The following is a 9,742-nucleotide window of genomic DNA, read 5'->3' on the forward strand; positions in this document are numbered from 1 at the left end:
TATTATAATGCTTTAATGACTATTGCTTTGTAATATAATTTAAAGTTGAGGAAAGTGATGCCTCCCATATATTTTTCTATGAATTTCTCTAGCTACACGTGGGTATTTATTGTTCCAAATGAATTTCAGGAGAGTCTGACCCACTTATTTGAAAAATGTCATGGGTATTCTTAGAGGAAGTGCATTAAATCTGTACCATTTTAATTATGTTAATCTTCCAATCCATGAACAGGTTTTGTGTCTCCATTTCCTTGTGTCTCTTATTTCTTGAAGCAAGCTTTTGTAGTTTTCTTTGTATAGGACTCCTTCACCTCTTTAGTTAAATTGATTTTAAGATATTTGAGTTTGTGGGGCACTAATGTGAATGGGAATGCTTTTTTCATGATGTCCATTTCTTCTCTATCATTATTGGTGTATAAGAAGACCATTGACTTTTGCATGTTAATTTTGTAGCCTGCCATTTTGCTATATAAATCTGTTGTTTCTAGAAGCTTTTTGGCAGAGTCTTTAGGATTTTCTTAACATAGTATCATGTCATCTGCAAACAATGAGAGCTTGACTTCTTCCTTTCCTATCTGGACGCCTTTGATATCTTTTTGTTGCCTAATTGCTATAGCAAGAACCTCAGCACAATATTGAATAGGATTGGTGAGAGGAGGCAGCCTTGTCTTGTATCATTTTAGGGGAAAGGCTTTTAATGCGTCTCATCTGAGAATATTTGCCATTGGTTTGTGGTAGATGGCCTTGACTATATTGAGAAGTTTCTTCCATTCCCATCTTGTTGAGAGTTTTTAATCATGAATGGGTATTGAACCTTACTGAATGCTTTCTCTGAATCTATTGATATGATCATGTGGTTTTTTTTTTATTTTCCTTTTGCTGATATGATGCATTATGTTGATTTATTTACATATGTTAAACAATCCTTGCATTTCTGGAATGAAAATTACTGCTCAAAGTGTATGACCTTCATGATGATGCATTGGATCCTACTTGCCAGGTTTTTGTTGAGAATCTTTGCATCTTTGTTCATCAGGGATATTGTTTTGTACTTTATTTTTTGTAGCATTTCTGTCTGGATTTGGTATCAGGGTGATGATAGCTTCATAAAAACTATTTAGGAGTGTTTCTGTTTCTTTAGTTTCCTGGAAGAGCCTGAGAAGATTTGTAGTAGTTCTTGAAAGGTTTGAAAGATTTTGTTAGTGAATCCATATGGGCCTGGGTTTTTGTTTGGGGGAAGATTTTTGATTGCCATTTTAATTTCCTCAATAGTGATGGATCTGTATAGATATGCTAGATCATCTTGATTGAACCATGGAAGATTATTAAGAGTCCAAAATTTATCTATTTCTTCTAGGTTCTCATGTTTTGTGGCATAGAGTTTTTCAAAGTAATCTCTTACTATCCTTTGACTCTCTGTAGTATCTGTAGTGATATCTCCCTTTTCATTTCTAATTTGAATTCTTTTTTTTTTTTTTTTGGTTTTTGGGCCACACCCGGCGGTGCTCAGGGGTTACTCCTGGCTGTCTGCTCAGAAATAGCTCCTGGCAGGCATGGGGGACCATATGGGACACCGGGATTCAAACCAACCACCTTTGGTCCTGGATCGGCTGCTTGCAAGGCAAACGCCGCTGTGCTATCTCTCTGGGCCCCTAATTTGAATTCTTAAGTTTCTTCCTCTCCCTTTCTTTGTGAGTTTTGCTAGTGGTTTTATCAATCTTGTTTATTATTTCAAAGAACAAACTTTGCTTTCCTTGATCTTTCAGATTTATTTTTGGATTTCCACTCCATTGATTTCTGTTTCAGCTCTAAGCTTTGTTATTTTCTTCTGCCTACCTATTTTAAGGCTTCTTTTGTTGATAATTTTCTAATTTTATAAGCTGTGTCATTAAGTTATTTATGTGTTCCTTCTTCCTTCCTGATGTGTGCTTGCAAAGCTATAAATTTTTCTCTTAGAACTTTCTTTGATGTATCCCACAAATTCTGATAATTTTGTCTTCGTTTACATTTTTCAGGAATTTTTTACTTCCTCTTTGATTTCATCTCTGACACACTGGTTGTTCAGTAGCAAGCTATTTAATTTTCAGATTTTTTTTTAATTTCCAGATTTTAAAGTTTTTTTTCTGTGTCCCTTTTTAGTTCACATCTAATTTCAGTGCATCGTGATCTTAAAAGTTAGTCTGTATAATTTCTATCCTCGTGATTTTATGGATGTATGTTTTATGGGCCAGCATGTGGTCTATCCTGGAGAATGACCCAGGTGCACTGGAGAAGAATGTATATCAAGTTTTCTGGGGATGCTGTGCCCTATATATACATACTAGTTAGTACACTTTCTTCCATTTTTCCTTTTAGAGCTAGTATATTCTTGTTGGATTTCAGCATGGTTGACCTATCAAGGAGTGACATGTCTGTGCTGAGGTCTCCCACTATTACTGTGTTGGTGTCTTCTTTCAGATTTGTCAACAATTGTATTAAATATTTTGCCTGACCTTCATTGGGTGCTTATATGTTTAGGAGTATGATCTCTTCTTGTTGTACATACCCCTTTATTATTATGAAATATCCACCTTTGTCCCTTAAAACTTTTCTAAGTCTAAAGTTTGTGTCATTTGATATAAATATGGCCACTCCAGCTATTTTAAGGGAGTTCGGATGATTCTCTTTCAACCTTTGATTTTGAGTTTGTTCTGACTATTCAGATGTGTTTCTTATAGGCAGCAGAATGTTAGATTCAGGTTTTTTTGATCCATTTTTCCACTCTGTGTCTCTTTACTGGTGCATTTAGTCCAATGACATTGAAAGAGGTAATTGTCATGAGATTTTGTGTCATCTTTATATAGGAGTTTGCTATGTATGTTGATCTGACTTATATTAAAGTGGAGCTTTCAGTTTTTCTTTTAAGGGTGGTTTTGAGTCTGCAAAGTTTCTGAGTTGTTATTTATAGGTGAAGCTATGTATACTTCCTTCAAATTTCTATGTGAGTCTGGCTGGATGCAGTATTCTAGGCAAAGCATTCATTTCATTGAATTTTCTCACTATATCCCACCCCTGCCTTCTGGTCTTGATGATTTCTTGTTACAGGTCTGCTGTAAATCTTAAGGATGATCCTTTGAATGTAATTTCCCTTTTTTGATCTTGTTGCTTTCCATGTTCTATCCCTATCTGTGGAATTCTTCATTGTGAATAAGATGTGTCTTGGGGTGTTTTTTTTTTTTTGGGTGGGGTCTCTTTTAGCTGGTACTCATCAGGCATGCAGGATTTGGTTGCATGAAATTTTTCACTCTGGGAGTTTCTCTGCAATGATTTCCTTGACTGTTGATTCTTCCTGGGTATTTTCTTCCTGGGTCTCTGGGCCTCCCATGATTCTTATGTTGTTTCTGGTGAATTTATCAGAGACTTGTATTTTAATCTGTTTACATTCTTTAAATATTTTTTCCATTGTCTGATTATTTTCTTTAAGTCTCTTTTCCAATCTCTCTGTTGTATGAAGTTATTATACATCTCATCTTTCAGCTTACTAATTCAGTCCTCAGCTAGTTACACCTTTGGAGAGGCTTTCCAGTCATAATATATATATATATATATATGTATGTATATATATTGGTTTTTGGGTCACACCCGGCAGCACTAAGGGGTTACTCCTGGCTCTATGCTCAGAAATCGCTCCTGGTAGGCTCGGGGGACCATATGGGATGCCGGGATTCGAACCAACAACCTTCTGCATGAAAGGCAAACACCTTGTCTCCATGCTATCTCTCTGGCCCCTCCAGTCATAAAATCCTATCTGCAAAATTATCTGCTATTTACAGACATTTGTGTGTGCATGTATATATATATATATATATATATATATATATATATATATTGGATTTTGGGCTACACTGACAGCACCAAGGTATAGTTACTCTTGGCTCTGCATTCAGAAATCACTTCTGGCAGTCTTTGGGTCCCATATGGATTCAAGAATTTAATCCAGATGACCACAGGCAAATGCTCTACCCACTGTGCCATCATTCTGGCTCCTATAGGTATAAATTTTTTTGTCTACATTTTTGTTCATGTAGTTTATCTTTAATACAGAGTGCAAGAAAAAACAAAACTCATTAGTATGACATTGTTTCTTTTTTGTTTGTTTTTATTTTGTGCCAACCTGGTTGTACTCATGCTCTGAGCTCGGGAATCATTCCTTGTGGGTCACGGGGGACCATATGGGATGCTGGGCAATCGAAGTAGGATCTGCTGTGTGCAAGATAAGAGCCCTGTCAGCTGTACTATATCTCTGCCCCAGTCTGATATTTATTTCTTTGATGGGCAAAAGAGATGTCACATTTTTCATGCTGCAACTAAATCAGTTATATAAGAAAAATTTTACCAGATCCAAAGTGGTAACATACAGAACGAATTTTTATTGTGTGTCTCTTTCTTTAAAACAAAAATTTGTGTAATACTATTACTTCAAGAAAATTGAGACTTTTTAAATTCACACATGTAAATGTTTTAGTTTAATTTGCATTTAAATTGATATTCTTGATATGTTCTTTTAAGTGTGCTCTATTCCTTTTCTTTAAACTATAAATTGATTTCTTCTTTTTTTAGTCAAATGGGTGCCTCAGGATTCATGGTTAAGAGATGTGGAGCAGCTGTTCTTTTATTGCAAATAATTTGTTGCAAATAGCCTTCCTTACCAGAACAAGGCAGAAGTGAACAATAGAAATAATATTTAAAAATGTGCTTCTGCAAATGATTGTTCCGTGGTTTAAAAAGATTGACATCATCATGACATTCTTTCCATAATGCACAAAGCAACACAGAAAAAAAATCTTTCCTATTTGTAGGTACAGTCAATCTTCCATCAGTGATTTTTCTTGGTTCCAAAGAAACTCTTTTAAAATGCATCCCAGACTTGGCCTTTCTATGATGCTTTTTCCTCTGTACTTGGATGAAAAAGTTCCCTTAAAAAAAGAATTTTAGGAGGTATAATTCTTCTCTAGCATGTATTACAAAAGCAAATCACTTTTCTGTGAGGCACAATCACTGATCAGAGGATCTATAGGTAACTCCCAATCAATCAGGCTAGATGGTTTAGTTCTAGTGCACTGAGATGCTCTGTGGTGCTTTTCAAGCTCAGTGGTGCTAAGGGCCATCAGGGCTATGTGCAGTGATAGTTATTGGTGGGGTGCTTTTCAATACTTGGGATCAAACTCAAGTCCTTGTGAGTACAGGAGACTGAACAATTGACCTTCGAGTTATCTTCCTGGCCTCTAAAGCAAATTTACAAAATATTTTTATAGAAATACTATTGATTCCTGAAGTTTTTAACTTACAGCATTATAACATATGTATATGTTGGTTTATATTCTCATCCAAAAGTTTTGTTTTTACCCATATTCCTACAATTGATCCTCTTTTTCTTTTTTTTTTTCTCCTCTGGTACTTATCAGTTTGTATCATAATCTAAGAGTTTTTTCCTAAAGTAATTCTTTTTTTGTTTTTGTTTTGGGGCCACACCCAGTAGCACTTAGGGGTTAAATCACTCCTGGCAGGCACGCGAACCCATATGGGATGCCAGGAATAGAACCCAGGTTGGCCACATGTAAGGCCTACTGTACTATACCTACCTGCTGTACTATTGCTCCAGCCCCCAGAGTAATTCTTGAATTGATATTTGACATATGTTCCTAAGTTACTGAGAAAGGGGATCAAAAGTTCCCAAGAATTGGATTTTATGGAGTATGCCAACCCTGTCAGCTGCCAAAGGTCAACTTCTGTTCCCCAACTATGTTTCGGAATTGAGAATGTTTCCTACTTGATGACCAGGAAAGAACTGGTTTCAGTCTATGATCAGAGACCATTTATTCCCTTCCAACAATGCTAATATAGGACCAAGAAGAGGATCTGGGATATCTGAAAAGTAACAGGACATAGTCAGGTGGGTAGGTGCAGCTCTGGGAAGAAGATACTCATGAACAAAGGGGCTTAGAAGTGCCCTTAAAGCAACAGAGCATCGATAGGTATTATTTCCTTTAATCAGAGCTCTCTGTGAGGGAGGCGGGTTGGCCATGGTCAAGCCCAATTAAGAACCACTAACCATGGGGTGATGGCATCCCTCTTTGTGCTTTCCTTCCCCATCTCTGGTAGTGGTCTCTCTGAAGCTTTCAACCTTAAGGAGAATCCCTGGAACAATTGCTCTACAGGGACCCCTAGAACAAATAACTCTACAGGCATTCCAGGTTTGGGAACATTATTCCAGAGGGCTTCCTATAATGGAATTCCCATATTCAAGCATAATGATAGGTATGTTAACTTCTGTAGTAGGAAAAATATTTGGGTCTCACCCCAATTCACATTTACATCTTCATTCTGGGAACATGTTAGACTTTGTTCCTTGCTTCAATTCAATTTAGATGTAGCAACATGCCTAACTTTTATCCCCAAACTGAAATATCCTCTGTTCCTACTATATACTTACTTAAAAACCTATTTTATATAATCTCTCATAAATCTTTTCCTTTTCCTCGTCCTTTATTACTAGAATAAGGTGAGTCCCAGGACAACCCTGAAATTTACATATTAATGTTATAGTTCCTCTATCAACATGAGTTCCCTGAATGATTGTTCTTTTGCTCAGCACTGCTTTGTGAACAAAAAATACACTTCTATTGTCTTCTATTGATTTTATTATTCATCTGGAAATTTCGTTTCTGTAGTACTTAATCTATCCTCACAATAATGGGTTTTCCTATATTTTCTTTTTTTTTTTTTTTTTCCGTTTTTGGGCCACACCTGGCGTTGCTCAGGGGTTATTCCTGGCTGTCTGCTCAGAAACAGCTCCTGGCAGGCACAGGGGACCATATGGGACACCGGGATTCGAACCAACCACCTTTGGTCCTGGATCGGCTGCTTGCAAGGCAAACACCGCTGTGCTATCTCTCCGGGCCCATACGGGTTTTCCTATATTTTCAGTAGAACCTTTTAACAGGGCTATGGTTTCTGCTTACATATTTTACTCTCTTAAATATCTGGTAGCCCAAAAATCTAAGGCAGCATGACATTAGCTTTTAGGTCCTGTTTATGATCTAGGAGTGCCATTTTGCCCAAAGGTCACAAAACCTGAGAAGCCCAAGGACAAAGGGGCTGGTAGCATTTCTTCCCCTCTTCACATCTCACCATGAGCATACAAAGATATTCTAATTCTAGTCACCCATCCACACAATACACAAAGATCACAATGGGAAGCGATGCAGAATCATACCATGCTTAGTGGGTGAAGTTGATAGCTTGGAAGACCCAACCAGTATTAATCAGTTACATAACCTATTTAATAAGGATTTTAGAGAGGAAATATTGTGGATGCTCAAGGTACTCAAAGAAATCATAAAATGAACAACCAATAAAACACAAGAGGATATGAGAGCAGAAATGAGAAAAGTTCAAACAGATGTGATAGAACTGAAAAAACTTGTGGGCAAAATAAAAAACTCATTGGAAGGCTTGCCAAGGGGCTAACAGCTCCTGAGGACAGAATTAGTGAACTTGAAGATAAGGTGCATAAAACCTCCAAACAACAGTAGAAGATGGAAAAAGAACGAACAGTTGAGGAGAACTTTAGAATGAATTCAAAAGGAACAAATTAAGAATCAGGGGGCTGGAGAGATAGCATGGATGTAAGGTGTTTGCCTTTCATGCAGGACAGTGGTTCGAATCCCGGCATCCCATATGGTCCCCTATGCCTGCCAGGGGTGATTTCTGAGCCTAGAGCAGGAGTAAACCCTGAGCAAAACCGGTTGTGACCCAAAAATCAAAAAAAAAAAAAAAATTTAGCAGCAGGGGCCGGAGTGGTGGCGCAAGCAGTAGGGTGTTTGCCTTGCATGCAACTTACCTAGGACAGACCAGTTTGATAGCCCAGAGTTCCATAGGGTGCCCCAAACCAGGAGCAATTTCTGAGCATATGGCCAGGAGTAACTCCTGAGTGTTACCAGGTGTGGCCCATAAAATTAAAAATAATAATAATAATAATAATAATAATAAAATAGAAACAAAGAAATGTATCTAAAGCAAACCAAAAACATCTACTTAAATAAAAAAAATTTTAATAAAATATCTACTTTGGGGCCAGAGAGATAGCATGGAGGTAAGGCGTTTGCCTTTCATGCAGAAGGACAGTGGTTCAAATCCCGGCATCCCATATGGTTCCCCGTGCCTGCCAGGGGTGATTTCTGAGCATAGAGCCAGGAATAACCCTGAGTAACCCTGAGTGCTGCCAGGTGTGACCCAAAAAACAAAACAAACAAACAAAAAAGAATCAGCAGCAGTCAGAGGACCAGAAAGACAAATCTTATGAGAAACAAAAGTCAAAGATATCATTGCTGGGGGCCGGAGAGATAGCATGGAGGTAAGGCGTTTGCCTTGCAGGCAGAAGGATGGTGGTTCAAATCCCGGCATCCCATATGGTCCCCTGTGCCTGCCAAGGGTGATTTCTGAGCATAGAGTCAAGAGTAACCCCTGAGCATTGCCAGGTGTGACCCAAAAACGGAAAAAAAAAAAAAATATATATATATATATATATATATATATATATCATTGCTGAGAAGTTCTCAGAGCTAGAGAGTACATGCACCCATATCCTGGAGTACTGCCACCATAATTTAAGGAAAGTTAAAATCAGAAGGCCCTCTGGGATCTCCCAGTGAAAATGGCTGAAAAAGGGCCTCAAAGAGAGGTCGCTTCCTTGAAAAGTGAGGGTGGTAGTTCTCAAGCTGAGTAATAGTTGCAAACATTTATTTGCAATAAATAAGAATCTCCCCGCTGCTGTGCTAAGTATGTATATAGTTGAGCATTTACTTCCGGATGACAAAATTAGTACAAACAAATATGGCCTTGATTAAATATCACTTTACCTGGGAAAATCAACATCAAGAGAAACATAAAAATAACTTTGTAATTCTCTTTTTTTGTTTGTTTTTGGGTCGCACCCAGCCTCGCTCAGAGATTATTCCTGGTTCTATGCTCAGAAGTCGCTCCTGGCAGGCTCAGGGGATGCCAGGATTCGAACCACCGACCTTCTGCATGCAAGGCATGCATCTCTCCGGCCCCCAACTTTGTAATTCTCAAAGTAAAGTTAGTCTTTTAAAAGATGTTCTGTGTCTTTAAACAGTCTGCTCACTCAAATGAAAAGAGTCCTTCAGAGGAACACCTGGTAAACTTGCTAATCCTTTAATTTATATCAGAATTGACGCCCAGAGTACAGCCTGGGCATCAAAAACTTTGAGATGTTAAAATTTGCCCTTGGATACCAGAGAAATCTCTGGTTCAACTCCTCTCTATATTTTAATTGGAGCTTATCATCAGAAGATTTATTACCCACACTCACTATAGGCCTGTAAATTGTCTGCTATGAAGAAACTTACAGATTACAGTATGTACTGATAAGCTTCTTGCTAACAAGAAAGTACAATTTTTTTAATCTTGCAGGAAAGCAGATGTAGGTGATCTCTCACACGAAAAATTAATGTTCAAATACCTCCTCATAGTATTTAATAGACACACAATTATGATTCACCCACTCAATTAAGTGTCTCCATCATTCACTGAATTCTGCACCCACTTTCCTGGGGACCCTGAAGTGTCCGAACAAAGAGACCGTTACACTGGAGGCTCAAAAGGTACCACTAAAAGAGATCCAAATAAAAATTCTCTAAGACATATCCAAAGTCTTTAAAATCACCCCATGCACTATATA

Source organism: Suncus etruscus, chromosome 3 (genome assembly GCF_024139225.1).
Source record: "Suncus etruscus isolate mSunEtr1 chromosome 3, mSunEtr1.pri.cur, whole genome shotgun sequence".
NCBI classification, from domain to species: domain Eukaryota; kingdom Metazoa; phylum Chordata; class Mammalia; order Eulipotyphla; family Soricidae; genus Suncus; species Suncus etruscus.